Genomic DNA, 12,548 nt, shown 5'->3' with positions numbered 1-12,548 from the left:
ACCTCTCTATCTGAGAGGCAATCCCAGAAAGCAGGATGAGTGACCCCCAGGGGAGTGACACAGGCAGTAAGTAGTGAGTGGGTTACAGCTGCGGGCCCTTGGAAGTGAGTCCTAGTGGAGACCCTGTGAGAGACTGAGCAGAACACACCACAAAGCCGTCTCCTCAATGCGCAGGGAAGCTGCGCTGTTTTCACACCACCTTCTTTTCTCCTTGGGTGAAGCTTGCTCCTGGAGGTTTAAACTCCTGCACTTTCAGCCTGCTCCATGCGTGGGCCGAGAACACTCCTACATCCAGAGAAAGCCCTCGGGCAGAGACACAGGTACTTATACAGCAGTCGTCCCCTGAAGCTCTAGGTCACCTTCAACGTGGCAAAGAGGATATGATTGGGACAACAGCAGCATCTGCTAAAAGTGGACAGAAGGAAATAAGGCCAGATGGCCAATTCCCCTTATCCTCTCCACCCAGGCCCTAGGGCAGGACATTTTTGGGGGACTGGCATTTCCCTCCTCTTAATGGATATGGCCAGGGCTTGATGCCATGTAACTGACTCTTCTTGGACCATGATGTTGCCATGATGTTGCAGCCCTGGGTCCTTGGATTTCAGAGCACCGTCAAAACAGGACAGACATGCCAAACATCAGAATCTCCCCCTCTGCCCAGGATATATCCTCTTGCAGAACTGCCCAGCTACCTCCTGTCCATCAGAGCAAGGCCAGGGCCCAAGATCTGCTTCCCCCAGGATTGTATCAACAGAAGTAGGAGCTTATCTCTCCTACTCAGAGATGTTAGCATCACCATGGGCTCAAACATTTAATTTTGCTCGTGCAGCTTCACGGCCAGATCGTGCTGACCGGTAGTAGCGCATTGATTTGAACTGACACGGCCAACATCATGTTCTAAAACAAATCATAGTCATTTAGTCATTCATTTCTTCTTTTCCCAAGGTGAGACAATCCCAGTAATTTAGGACATCAGTGTAGGAAAGTCCTTATCACTCTTGGTCCCATTGTTGGTAATATTTGTTATTGTAAATCTATAGAAATGCAATAGAAATAGGCATACACAGGCAGCTGGTGAAAAAAGAACACATGAAAATATTTCCTAACTTTTAGGAAGTAAGCTGGAAATTCACAGTAAAGTACTAAAAACTGACCATCGTATGCCGCTTAATTTTGCTGATTGATTTTAGCTTTTCTATTTTTCTTGAAAACTAAACTCAGGACTCTTACCTACACCTTCCACTCTCTCCCTGTTGTGAGTTGAATTGTATACCCCCCCAAAAAAGTATGTTGACGTCCTCACCCCCAGTCCCTGGCAGTGTGGTCTTATCTGCGAAAAATGTAATTGCAGATGTAACTCGTTAGGATGTCAAGATGGGGTAGAGGGGAACCAAAGTCCACCATGACCGATGCCTTATAAGAAAATGTCACAGGGCCAGTGCCATGTGACAACAGAGGCAGAGATTGAAGTGCTCTATCTCCAAGCCAAGGAACACCAGGAATTGCCAGGAAAAGACCAGAAACTGAAAGAGGGAAGGAAGGACTCTCCCTACAGGTTCCAGGGGAGCACAGCCTCCAGAATCACGACAATCTGTTTCTGTTATTTTAAGCCACCTACTTGTCTGTGTGCTTTTAAGGTAAACTAGCAACGCTCACCTTTTCCTCCTTATTTTTATTTTATTTATTTATTTATTGTCTTTCATCTTTTCAGGGCCGCACCTGCAGCATACGGAGGGTCCCAGGCTAGGGGTTGAATCAGAGCTGTAGCTGACAGCCTACACCACAGCCACAGCAACACGGATCCGAGCCGTGTCTGTGACCTACACCACAGATCACAGCAACGCCAGATCCTCAACCCACTGAGCAAGGCCAGGGATCGACCCTGCATCCTCATAGATGCCAGTCAGATTTGTTTCCGCTGAGCCATGACGGGAACTCCTATTTTATTTTATTTTATTTTATTTTATTATTTTCTTCCACACCTGTGGCATGTGGCAGTTTTCAGGCCAGGGATGGAACCTGCGCTATAGCTGCTGCCTGCACCACAGCTTCGGCACTGCCGGCTCCTCAACCTGCTGCACCACAAGAGAACTTCCTCACCTTCTCTCTTTAACTCATATTTTTATTCCATCTGCTGTTCTTCTGTTACCCCTTTCCTCTTTCTTAATTTCCATCTAGGTTAAAGCTGAGATTTTGTCCCCCGTCCCAACGGTTAATCTCATGTGCCACGTCTCTGGCGATAAGAACGTGAACCCAAAAATTGCGCTGGTAAAAATCTTTCTGCCAATGCTGTTCACCAAATCAGAAACTGCTTTAAGTTAAGGCTCTTTTCTGATCGCATCAGCACCAAGGAGGAAACTAGCCACTGACTAGTGAGTCACTGACTCACCTGGCTTCAGCACTGCCTTACCTGGCACCTGCTGCTTCCCACCGTCTCGGCAGTCCTTGACCTGCCTCTGCAGATGAGCGTGTGGCACACTCCTCGGGTAACTGCCACCCTCCCCACTCAGCTGCAAGCAGGGCCTGTCTTTCATCTTTGTTTTCCCAAGGCCGGGCACGGTGATTGGCACACACACAGTAGGGCTTCAATATACATGTTTCTTTATTGACTTCAGTGAATGAGCCGCATGTGCTGCTTCTTCCAGTTCTACAGCTGGGTGGGCTTCAGCTTTTCCGGGGATCCAGCGTCGGCTTCACGCCGCAGTGAAGGAGCAGGGCGCACAGGGTGCTCCCCGCCTTCTCACGCTTGCAGTTGCACTGCACCACCCCATCTGTGATGGTGAATGTTACATGTCAACTGGGCCAGGGACATTTCGTCAAACACATCCGCAGTTGCTATGAAGGTCTTTTTTATTTCTTTTTATTATTTTTATGTTTTTTTTTTTTTGCTTTTTAGGGCCACACCTGCGGCATATGGAGGTTCCCAGGCTAGAGGTTGAATTGGAGCTACAGTGCCCACCCACACCACAGCCACAGCAACGCACGATCCAAGCCGCGTCTGTGACCTATACCGCAGCTCTCGGCAACGCCGGATCCTTAACCCACTGAGCGTGGTCAGGGATCAAACCCACATCCTCATGGATACTAGTCAGATTCGTTTCCACTGCGCCATGATAGGAGCACCCTTTGGTGAGGAGTGTGTCAACTGGTCTAGGCCTCGATACCCAGACATTTGGTCAAACACATCTGCGTTGCTATGAAGGTATTTTAGATGTGTGATGAATACTTAAATCAGTAGACACTGATTTAAATCAGTAAATCAGTAAAGCGGATCAGCCCTGCTATGGACTGAATATTTTCATCCCTCTGCCGAGTTCATGGCAAAGCGTTAATCCCCAATGTGATGGGTTCGGAGGTGGAGATTCTGGGAAGTAATTAGGTCATGCGGGCAGAGCTGGTGCCCCTAGAAGAGAGGAGAGAAACGCTGTCCCTCTCTGTGCCCTGTGAGGACACAGCAAGGAGCTGTCAACTTGGAAACCAAGAAGAGGGCCCTCGCCGGAAACCAACTTGGCCAGCACCTTGATCTTGGCCCTCTTAGCTTCCATTATGTGGGAAATAACGTTTCTGCTGTTTAAGCCACTCAGTCTATAGCATTTTTGTTGTAACAGCCCGCATAGACTAAGACAACCCTCCATGGGGGCAGCGGTGGCGGGGGCGGATGTCACGCAGTCAGTCGAAGGCCCTAAGAGGAGGACCGGCCTCCTCTGGAGAAGAGGGACTTCTGCCAGCAGGTGGCCTTCGGACTCAGCTGCAGCATCAGCTCTCCCTGAGTCTCCAGCCACAATCAGGTAAGCCTGTTCCTTACAGGAAATTTCTCCTTTTGGCTCAATAGATAGATAGAGAAATGGACAGATAAGGAGAGATATGCATCCTCCCTATCCCATTTCTCTGGAGAACCCTGATCAATACGCCATCCATGCCCTTCCAAGGACCAGTGACCTTCCTGGGAAGGCTGGCCTCATCAGCTCCCTTGCTAACAGATGCTGCCTGTCTGCTTGGCTCTCCAGGTAGCGTGCGCTTGTGGCGCTCCCCACGCTCTGATCAGCAGTCAGTCCCGCCCCATGTTGCCATTGCACCGCTCCTGGATTATGTGTGCGGCCTGTGTGACTAGACTTGCCCTCAGCCTTTCACAGAGGTCAGCCAGATCTGGTTCTGGGACACCAGGCTCCTGTATTCATCATGGTTGGGTTTGGTTTGGTTTTGTGTGGTGTGTGCTTTGTGATGCGTTAACATCCTGGGGTTTGGAAAGACTGCTCCTCTCAGGGCTACAGATTCCTAGAAATAGTAAACAACTTGCCTGGAAGCACGCCTTTCACATGCAAACCAACCAGCCCGAACCCCTTAACCCTGGCCCCTCCTTTATCTAACACCCACAACCCAAACCAATATTCCCCTGCCCTAATTACCCCAGGGCCGGTACCAGACAACTGGAGACCACCCCTATGGTTCAGAGACCACCCCAGTTATTCAAACCATCCAATCCTAAACTTGCTCAAATTTGCCTGCCCTTCTTCACCCATTCCTCCCTGCAGAAACCACAGCAGACTCTGGACCACGCTCTCTCCCCACCCCTTCTGCCTCCTGATGGACCCCAGGACATCCCCCTGTGGCCTGTGTAGCCTGATGTGCTCCCTCCTCTCAGGAACAATAAGTATTAAGGCTTTCCTCAAAGGCAGTTGCCTCTGTGTCTGTCACCATAGCCTATCTGATTAAGACCAATACCCAGGTTTCAGGGTAACCCCTCCTCCTTCCTCTCCATCCCACCCTCCCTTCCCCCCACCAGGTATGGACAAATGATTTCCAAAGTCATAAGTTAGGTTCTAGGAGAATCGCAGAAAAGTCTCCTGATAGAACTGCATAAACAAGAGCATTTAGCATTCTCTTTTATATTGTTTCAGTGATAATACATATGTATAGGGGTTGGTTAAAATGTTGGGGTTTTTGGTCTTTTTTCTTATTTTTTTTTTGGGCTGCACCTGTGGCATATGGAGGTTCCCAGGCTAGGGGTCGAATTAAAGCTGCAGCTGCCAGTCTACACCACAGCCACCTCAATACCAGTTCTGAGCCACTTCTGTGACTTACACCACAGCTCACAGAAACACTGGATCCTTAACCCATTGAGCGAGGCCAGGGATCGAACCTGTGTCCTTACGGATCCTAGTCAGATTCATTTCCACTGAGCCATGATGGGAAATCCCACACCATGGAGTTTAAATTGTATATGAGACTCTACACATAAAATAGAGGCATAAAATATGGATCATGATACATTTGTCATGAAAACCAACAAGGTCTAACCCCTTAGTCCGGATTTCCTAAAGGAAAAGAAAAGAAATTCTAACACAACCTGTCAATAAACTCAAGAGTTGGATGGTTGAGGGAAATTCTCAACCTCAGTTTTTAAGACAAAAGGCATCATTTAAAAAATTATTCCAAACAAACTCATGGCGGAACAACTCTCTCCCCTCCTTTGGTTGGTTATGTAAATTCCAGCTAACAGTCCAAGTGTAATAAGGCCAGGTTTGTTTTGTTGAAAAGAAATGATTGGTATACTGTTACCACATACTGCGTGTCCTCTATCATCTTAAGACGTGAACACCAATGTGTTATGTACATAAAACATAAATAGGTAGTGATGTCCCCTTGAATCTCGCTGTTTGGTAAGAGGTGAACCCCTCCAGGTATCTGCTCATCTTTTGGGAGGGCCAGCATAGTAGAGGGTCCTGGTCAAGCGCTCAGAGCCAGGAGTGGGGTTTCAAATCGCTCTGCTCCCAGCAGTGTAGACCCCTATGTGGGTGTACTTAACCCTGAGCACCTCGCTTTCTCATCTGTAAACAGGGGATGATAGTATCATAGTATCTGCTCTGTGGGTCTTCCGAGCATTAAAGTTAATAGATTTAAACACGCACATGCCCTTTGAACAGGTCCTGCCTAGAGTGATTTCTTGCAGTTATTATTATTGTCATTTTCATAATTATAGCCTGAACATTGGCAAGGAGGCTGAGGCAGTTGTCAAAATTGAGTCTATTTGTGACAGAGCCCTCCTGAGACGGTCTGTTCCTAAAGCAGTAATTAGGAGTAAGGAATCGGAACAGCGCGATCACGCCATCTGACAAGGGAGCTGGGAGGGCAGGTTCTGGCTTAGCTCTGCCCGGTCCTGATTCTCTGTGGGGTGGAGCTGCTCTCCCCAGGGTGTCCCCAGGGTGTGCTAAAGCAGAAGGGGGCGTCATTCTCCCCCTCCTTCTAAAAGGCCTACCTTTGCTCCGTTTACGCTGTGGGGTCTCTGGCTGCCCGAGGGCCAAATGGGGCCTCCAGTGTCCACAGGGGCCTTTGCTGAAGGAGAGGCCGGGCCGTACACTTAGCTTGCACGGCCATCACACAGGAATAGTCTGCCAGCTACCCAAATAAAGACTCTCTTCCAGTTTTTAAGGACACAGGCTCACTTCATTTATCTTTTTTGGTTCTTTTTTAAAGAACCAAACATTTTCCAGCAGATCTTATTCTTGAGAAAAGATTTAGATTTCTAGGAAAATGGAGAAGATGGTACAGAGAGGTCCTATGAAGCCCTATGCCCAGCTTCTCCTGTTGTTATCATCTGACGTGACTGTGACGTGCTCGTCCCAATTCGCAAACCAGTATTGATACAGTATTATGAACTGAAGCCCAGACTGTAGGCAGATTTCCTTTTTACCTCCTGTCCCTTTTCTGGCCAGGATCCCATGCAGGGTAGCACAGGAGTTTAGGTGTCACATCTGTTTGGGCTCTTTTTGGCTGTGACCGTTTTTCAGACTTTGTTTTCATGACCTTGACAATTTTGAGGAGGATGGTCAGGTGTGTGTAGGGTGTTCCTTTATTGCAACTGGTCCGATGCTTTTCTCATGGTAAGATTGAGGCTGTGGATTGTTGGAAGACCCAGGGGTAAAATGCCATTTTCATCACCTCATAACAAGTGTGCCCACTGTCAGCCTGACTGCTTGACCTTGATCACCTGGCTGGGGTTGTGTTATATTTCTCTACTGTAAACACACACACACACACACACACACACACACACACACTCGCCTTTTCTTGTCCTCTTTGAAAGGAAGCCACTGTGTGCTGCCCACACTTGGGGGGAGTTAGGCTCCACCTCTCTGAGTCCGAGTATCCATGTAAACTTGGTGGAATTCTTTGGCACAGATCTGCCTCTTCTCTGTTTATTTGTTCAACCATTTATTTATACCAGTATGGACTCACGGATATTTATTTTGCATCTGGAGTTATAACCCAATACTACTTTGTTGACAATCTGCTCCAATTGTCCCAGCTTTGAGCCCTGGGAGCTCTTTCAGTTGGCTCCTGTGTCCCTTGGACCACCCTGCCCCCGCCCCCTGCCGCCCCCACGTGGGTTTTGGGTCACCGTTTTTAACAAAATTCCCCAAGTGGTTCTGGCGCGGGTGGTTCAAGAGCCGCCCTGGGAGAAACATGGCTAGGGTGTGCCAGGAGCTCTCACTGCAAAGTCCCACCCGCCCCCGATCCCTCCGTGGGTCTTACCATCCAGCAGACACACTGGCTGTCATCCCATCTCCTCCTCTTACCAAACCTGCTCACCCCCGCACAGCAAGGGAAAACGCTGAGATTGGCAGCAAGGAGAGGGCTTCTTTGCAAGGCAGCCAAGTTAGGATACAAATCTTAAATCCACCTGCCTAAAGGGAAGGGGCTCAAGGCATTTATGGGATAGCGAATAAAGAAGCAGTGCAGTCTGAGGCATGGGGAGCGTGGGGCAAGATAGTTGCACAAAGGTGTGGAAATTGTGGTTCCATGCAGGCGTTAACTAGGCTACAGTCCTCTGCATTGGAAAGGTCACCCAGCGGGCACTCACGCATGCCCAGTTGGAGGGTCCGAGGGCCTATCCAGTCTTAGCAAGCTCAACTCGAGAACTAGACACAGCTGACTCCAAGTTTCTGGAAAACAATTCTGGCAAATATCTTATTGTTTAGGCTAGGGACTGCTTGGAGCACATGCAAGTCTTAAAACAACTTTGATTAGTGAAGGCAGGTGAGATGAACTTGACTCATGACCCAGGGTTTCACGCCCGGCCAGCTCTGCGTTGGATGCTGGGAATGCAGCGCTTGCCTGGAAATTCACACTTGGGGATGGACGTGCCATGAGGGAAAACGGATGTGGTTAAAGGGGCAGAGAAGAGAAGCACCTACCACTGCTTTGACCCGTGCTTACTCAGCTCCCTGGAGACTCTAGAAAAGAGCAAGCTAAGGATTGGGAGTGGAGATAGGGACAGAGCAGGAGCCCAGAGGGTGGCGAGGGGATGGGGTCAAAAGCACCCACGGAAAATTTGCAATTAATTAGGAAGAAAATGCTTTTTCCTTTGAGACTGAAGATAAGCAAATTGGATATAGACATGTTTATAGATAGGGTGGGGGGCACATTTGAGGTCACCTATAACAGATGTAATTTTCTGGATGACACAAGAGGCCAGGTCATCCTTACTTAGAGTGAAGGGTTTGAGTTCAAACACGGGGCCTGGGAGGGCATTGATGATTCGAAATAGTGGTTGGAGGTGTGTCAGTTTGACTGTAGTCAAGAGACAAAACCCACAGCAATAATTTGAAAAGAGAGAACAAAATACAAAGAATGTTTACTGTGTGAAAGTTAAGAGAACACTGAGATACCCCAGAGGAGGCAGCTACCGCCTCTGGGGCCTTCACTGATGGGTGGAATTACTAAAATCTTAATCTTAAGAGGAGTGGCCCCACTGAGGAGGGGCTGCTGGCTGGCTGGCCATGGTCAGGGAGCAATGAAACTGTCTCTTTAAGTGTTGGAACAACTGGAAACAGGATGCAGCTGCTGCTTCAGGAAAGCACAGCCCGCGCCCCCCCCCCTGCCCCCAGTGGGGTGAAGACGCAATGCTGGGGGTGTTGCTCCAAAGAACCACAGCAGGAAGGAGGTCGGGGGCCCTCCTTCTCCCCCCCGGCTTGGCTCACAGCCTCACTGTACCCTGCACTGGTTGAGCCCCACCGTGTGGTTTGCAAAGTTTCAGCCCAGCATCAGGAAGCTAAGTAGAGAAGCATGGGTTTGGAGCCAGAGGCAATGACCACCATGGGGAAGCCACCTCTCAACGGTATGAGTGACTTTTAGGGCCTGTGCACACTTGTGAGTCTGTATACTGGCTGAATTTCTTTCCTCCCTTGTCTGAGAATCATTTCTGTGGCCCTTTGCTGCATCAGAGCTTTCTTCTTGCCCCAGGGCTCAGCCACTGGTTCCCTTGGTTGGTTTTCCTCTCCCAGAAAGTTCCTGATGGACTATGGAGTTCGAAGAGAACTAAGGGTTAAAAGTATCCATGGATGGATGAATGGATAAGCCAAATGTCATAGACACATACGGTGGAATTCAGCCTTAAAAGGGAAGAAATTTCTTTTTTAATGTAAATATTGATTTTTATTTTTTTCCATTATAGCTTGTTTACAGTGTTCTGTCAATTTTCTACTGTACAGCAAGGTGACCCAGTTACACATATATGTATACCTTTTTCCTCACATTATCATGCTCCATCATAAGTGACTAGATACAGTTCCCAGGGCTATACAGCAGGATCTCATTGCTTATCCATTCCAAAGGCAATAGTTTGCATCTATTAACCCCAAGTTCCCAGTCCATCCCAATCCCTCCCCCTTGGTAACCACAAGTCTTTTCTCCATGTCCATGAGTTTGTTTCTTTTCTGTAGATAGGTTCATTTGTGCCATATCTTAGATTCCAGATATAAGTGATATCATATGGTATTTGTCTTTCTCTTTCTGCCTTAACTTCACTTAGTATGAGAGTCTCTAGTTCCATCCATGTTGCCGCAAATGGCATTATTTTGTTCTTTTTTATGGCTGAATAATATTCCATTGTGTGTATATACCACATCTTCCTAATCTAATTATCCGTCGAGGGACATTTGGGTTTTTTCCATGTCTTGGCTATTGTGAATAGAGCTGCAATAAACATGCAGGTGCATATGTCTTTTTCAAGGAAAGTTTTGTCCAGATATATGCCCAAGAGTGGGATTGCTGGGTCATATGGTTGTTCTATGCATCGTTTTCTGAGGAACCTCCATGCTGTTTTCCATAGTGGTTGCACCTATTTACATTCCCACCAACAGTGCAGGAGGGTTCCCTTTTCTCCACACTCTCTGCAGCATTTGATATTTGTAGACTTATTAATGATGGTCATTCTGACTGGTGTGGTGGTACTTCATAGTAGTTTTGATTTGCATTTTTTTCTAATAATCAGTGATGTTGAGCATTTTTTCATGTGCTTGTTGACCATCAGTATATCTTCCTTGGAGAAATGTCTATTCAGGTCTTTTGCCCATTTTTCCATTGTGTTGTTTCCTTTGTTGCTGTTGAGTTGTATAAATTGTTTGTGTACTTTAGAGATTAAACCCTTGTCGGCTGCATTGTTTGAAACTATTTTCTCCCATTCTGTAAGTTGTCTTTTTGTTTTTTTTTATGGTTTCCTTTGCTGTGCAAAAGCTTGTCAGTTTGATTAGGTCCCCATTGGTTTATCTTTGCTTTTATTTCTGTCACTTTGGGAGACTGACCTGAGAAAACATTTGTAAGGTTGATATCAGAGGATGTTTTGCCTATGTTCTCTTCTGGGAATTTGATGGTTTCTTGTCTTATGTTTAAGTCTTTAAGCCATTTTGAGTTCCTTTTTGTGCATGGTGTGAGGGTGTGTTCTAGTTTCATTGATTTGCCTGCAGCTGTCCGGGTTTCCCAGCAACACTTGCTGAAAAGATTGTCTTTTGGCCATTTTATATTCTTGCCTCCTTTGTCAAAGATTAATTGACCATAGGTGTCTGGGTTTATTTCTGGGTTCTCTATTCTGTTCCATTGGTCTGTATGTTTGTTTGGGTACCAGAATCACACTGTCTTGATGACTGTGGCTTTGTAATACTGCCTGAAGTCTGGGAGAGTTATGCCTCCTGCTTGGTTTTTGTTCATCAGGATTGCTTTGGCAATTCTGGGTCGTTTGTGTTTCCATATAAATTTTTGGATTATTTGTTCTCATTGTGTGAAAACTGTCATGGGTAATTTGATAGGGATTGCACTGAATCTGTAGATTGCTTTGGGTAGAATGGCCATTTTTACAATATTAACTTTTCCAACCCAGGAGCATGGAATATCTTTCCATTTCTTTGAATCCTCTTTAATTTCTAAAAGGGAAGAAAATTCTAACGTGCATTCTAGCATGGATGCACCTTGTGGATGTTATAAGCCAGCTACCCACAAATACTGTGATTCTACTTACATGAGGTACTTAGAGTATAGAGTGGTCAAATTCACAGAGACAGAAATTAGAACAGTGGTGGCCAGGGGCAGAAGGAGGGGAGTTGTTTTAGGGGTACAAATTTTCAGTTTTGCAAAGATGGAAAGACGTTCCAGAGATGGCTGGTGGTCATAGTTGCACAACACTGTGAATGCAGTAAATGCAACTTAAAGTGGTCAGGATGGTGAGTTTTATGTTATGTCTATTTTACCACAATTATATACTTTTAAAAAAAGAACTCAAAGGTTCCAGCTGGAGGCTCTGGGTGGGTGGCCCCTCGCCAATATATCACGGGTCTGCATCTTTCCACAGTGATTCATTCCTCAACTCACCTTCATGAGCAGCATTTTCCAGGCTTTGCCTCATAAGTTCCAGTGGACCGTGTCCTCTTTTGCTTCATTGCACACCCACCTCCTCCCCAGACATATATGTGCAGGGGGCAGCCTTCTCTTCTAGTCTTCCTGTCAATGATGTGTTATTTCAGTGGATGATAGTAATAGCTAATATATATATATTTTTGCAGTTAAAGTTTAGATTAATACTTTTATTTATTTTTTGCAACTCTTAAGTTTTTATTTTAAACCACTGGATTATTTTTTATTTTTAATATTTGTTGATCTGTAGTTGCTATACACTATCATGTAAGTTACAGGTGTACAATAAAGTGATTTACAATTTTGAACGTTTATAATTATTACAAAAATACTGGCTCTATTCTCCACGTTGTACAATTTAGTCTAGTACCCTATTTTACACCTTAGAGTTGGTACCTCTTAATCCCCTATCCCTGTGTTTCCCCTCCCCTCTCCCCTCTCCCCCCTGGTACCCACTAGGTTGTTCTCTATATCTGCAAATCTGCTCCCTTTTTGTCTAGTCACTAGTTCGTTGTATTTTTTACATTTCACATAGAAGTGATAGCATAGAGTATTTGTCTTTCTCGGTCTGACTTATTTCACTCAGCATAATGCCCTCCAAGTCCATCCTGTTGCTGCAAATGACAAAATTTCATTGTTTTTAATGAATGAGTAATACTCCATTGTGTGTGTGTGTGTGTGTGTGTGTGTGTGTGTGTGTGTATCATGTCTTCTATATCCATTCATTTGTTGATGGACACTTAGGTTGTTTCCATATCTTGGCAATTGTAAACAGTGAATAATAGCTAATATGAATCAGGTATTTACAATATACCAGGCATATTTATTAGCCGCACAGCAAACCTCTGTTGTAGACACTGTTC

At 46.2% G+C, this 12,548-nt stretch overlaps 1 long non-coding RNA gene across 2 annotated transcripts in view; it reads left to right on the top strand.

Moving 5' to 3' along the window:
- The window catches only part of LOC125113604 (uncharacterized), a 40,589-nt gene that overhangs the window by 3,769 nt on the left and 24,272 nt on the right, over positions 1-12,548 (top strand). For both annotated transcript variants that reach the window (XR_007131513.1, XR_007131512.1), the window contains exon 2: positions 3,609-3,788. This is a non-coding gene — a long non-coding RNA (uncharacterized LOC125113604). The remainder of the gene's footprint in view (positions 1-3,608; positions 3,789-12,548) is intronic.

This window comes from Phacochoerus africanus, chromosome 13 (assembly GCF_016906955.1).
Source record: "Phacochoerus africanus isolate WHEZ1 chromosome 13, ROS_Pafr_v1, whole genome shotgun sequence".
NCBI classification, from domain to species: domain Eukaryota; kingdom Metazoa; phylum Chordata; class Mammalia; order Artiodactyla; family Suidae; genus Phacochoerus; species Phacochoerus africanus.
Note: the sequence above shows the minus strand (reverse complement) of the source record. Positions and strands in the feature narration are given on the sequence as shown.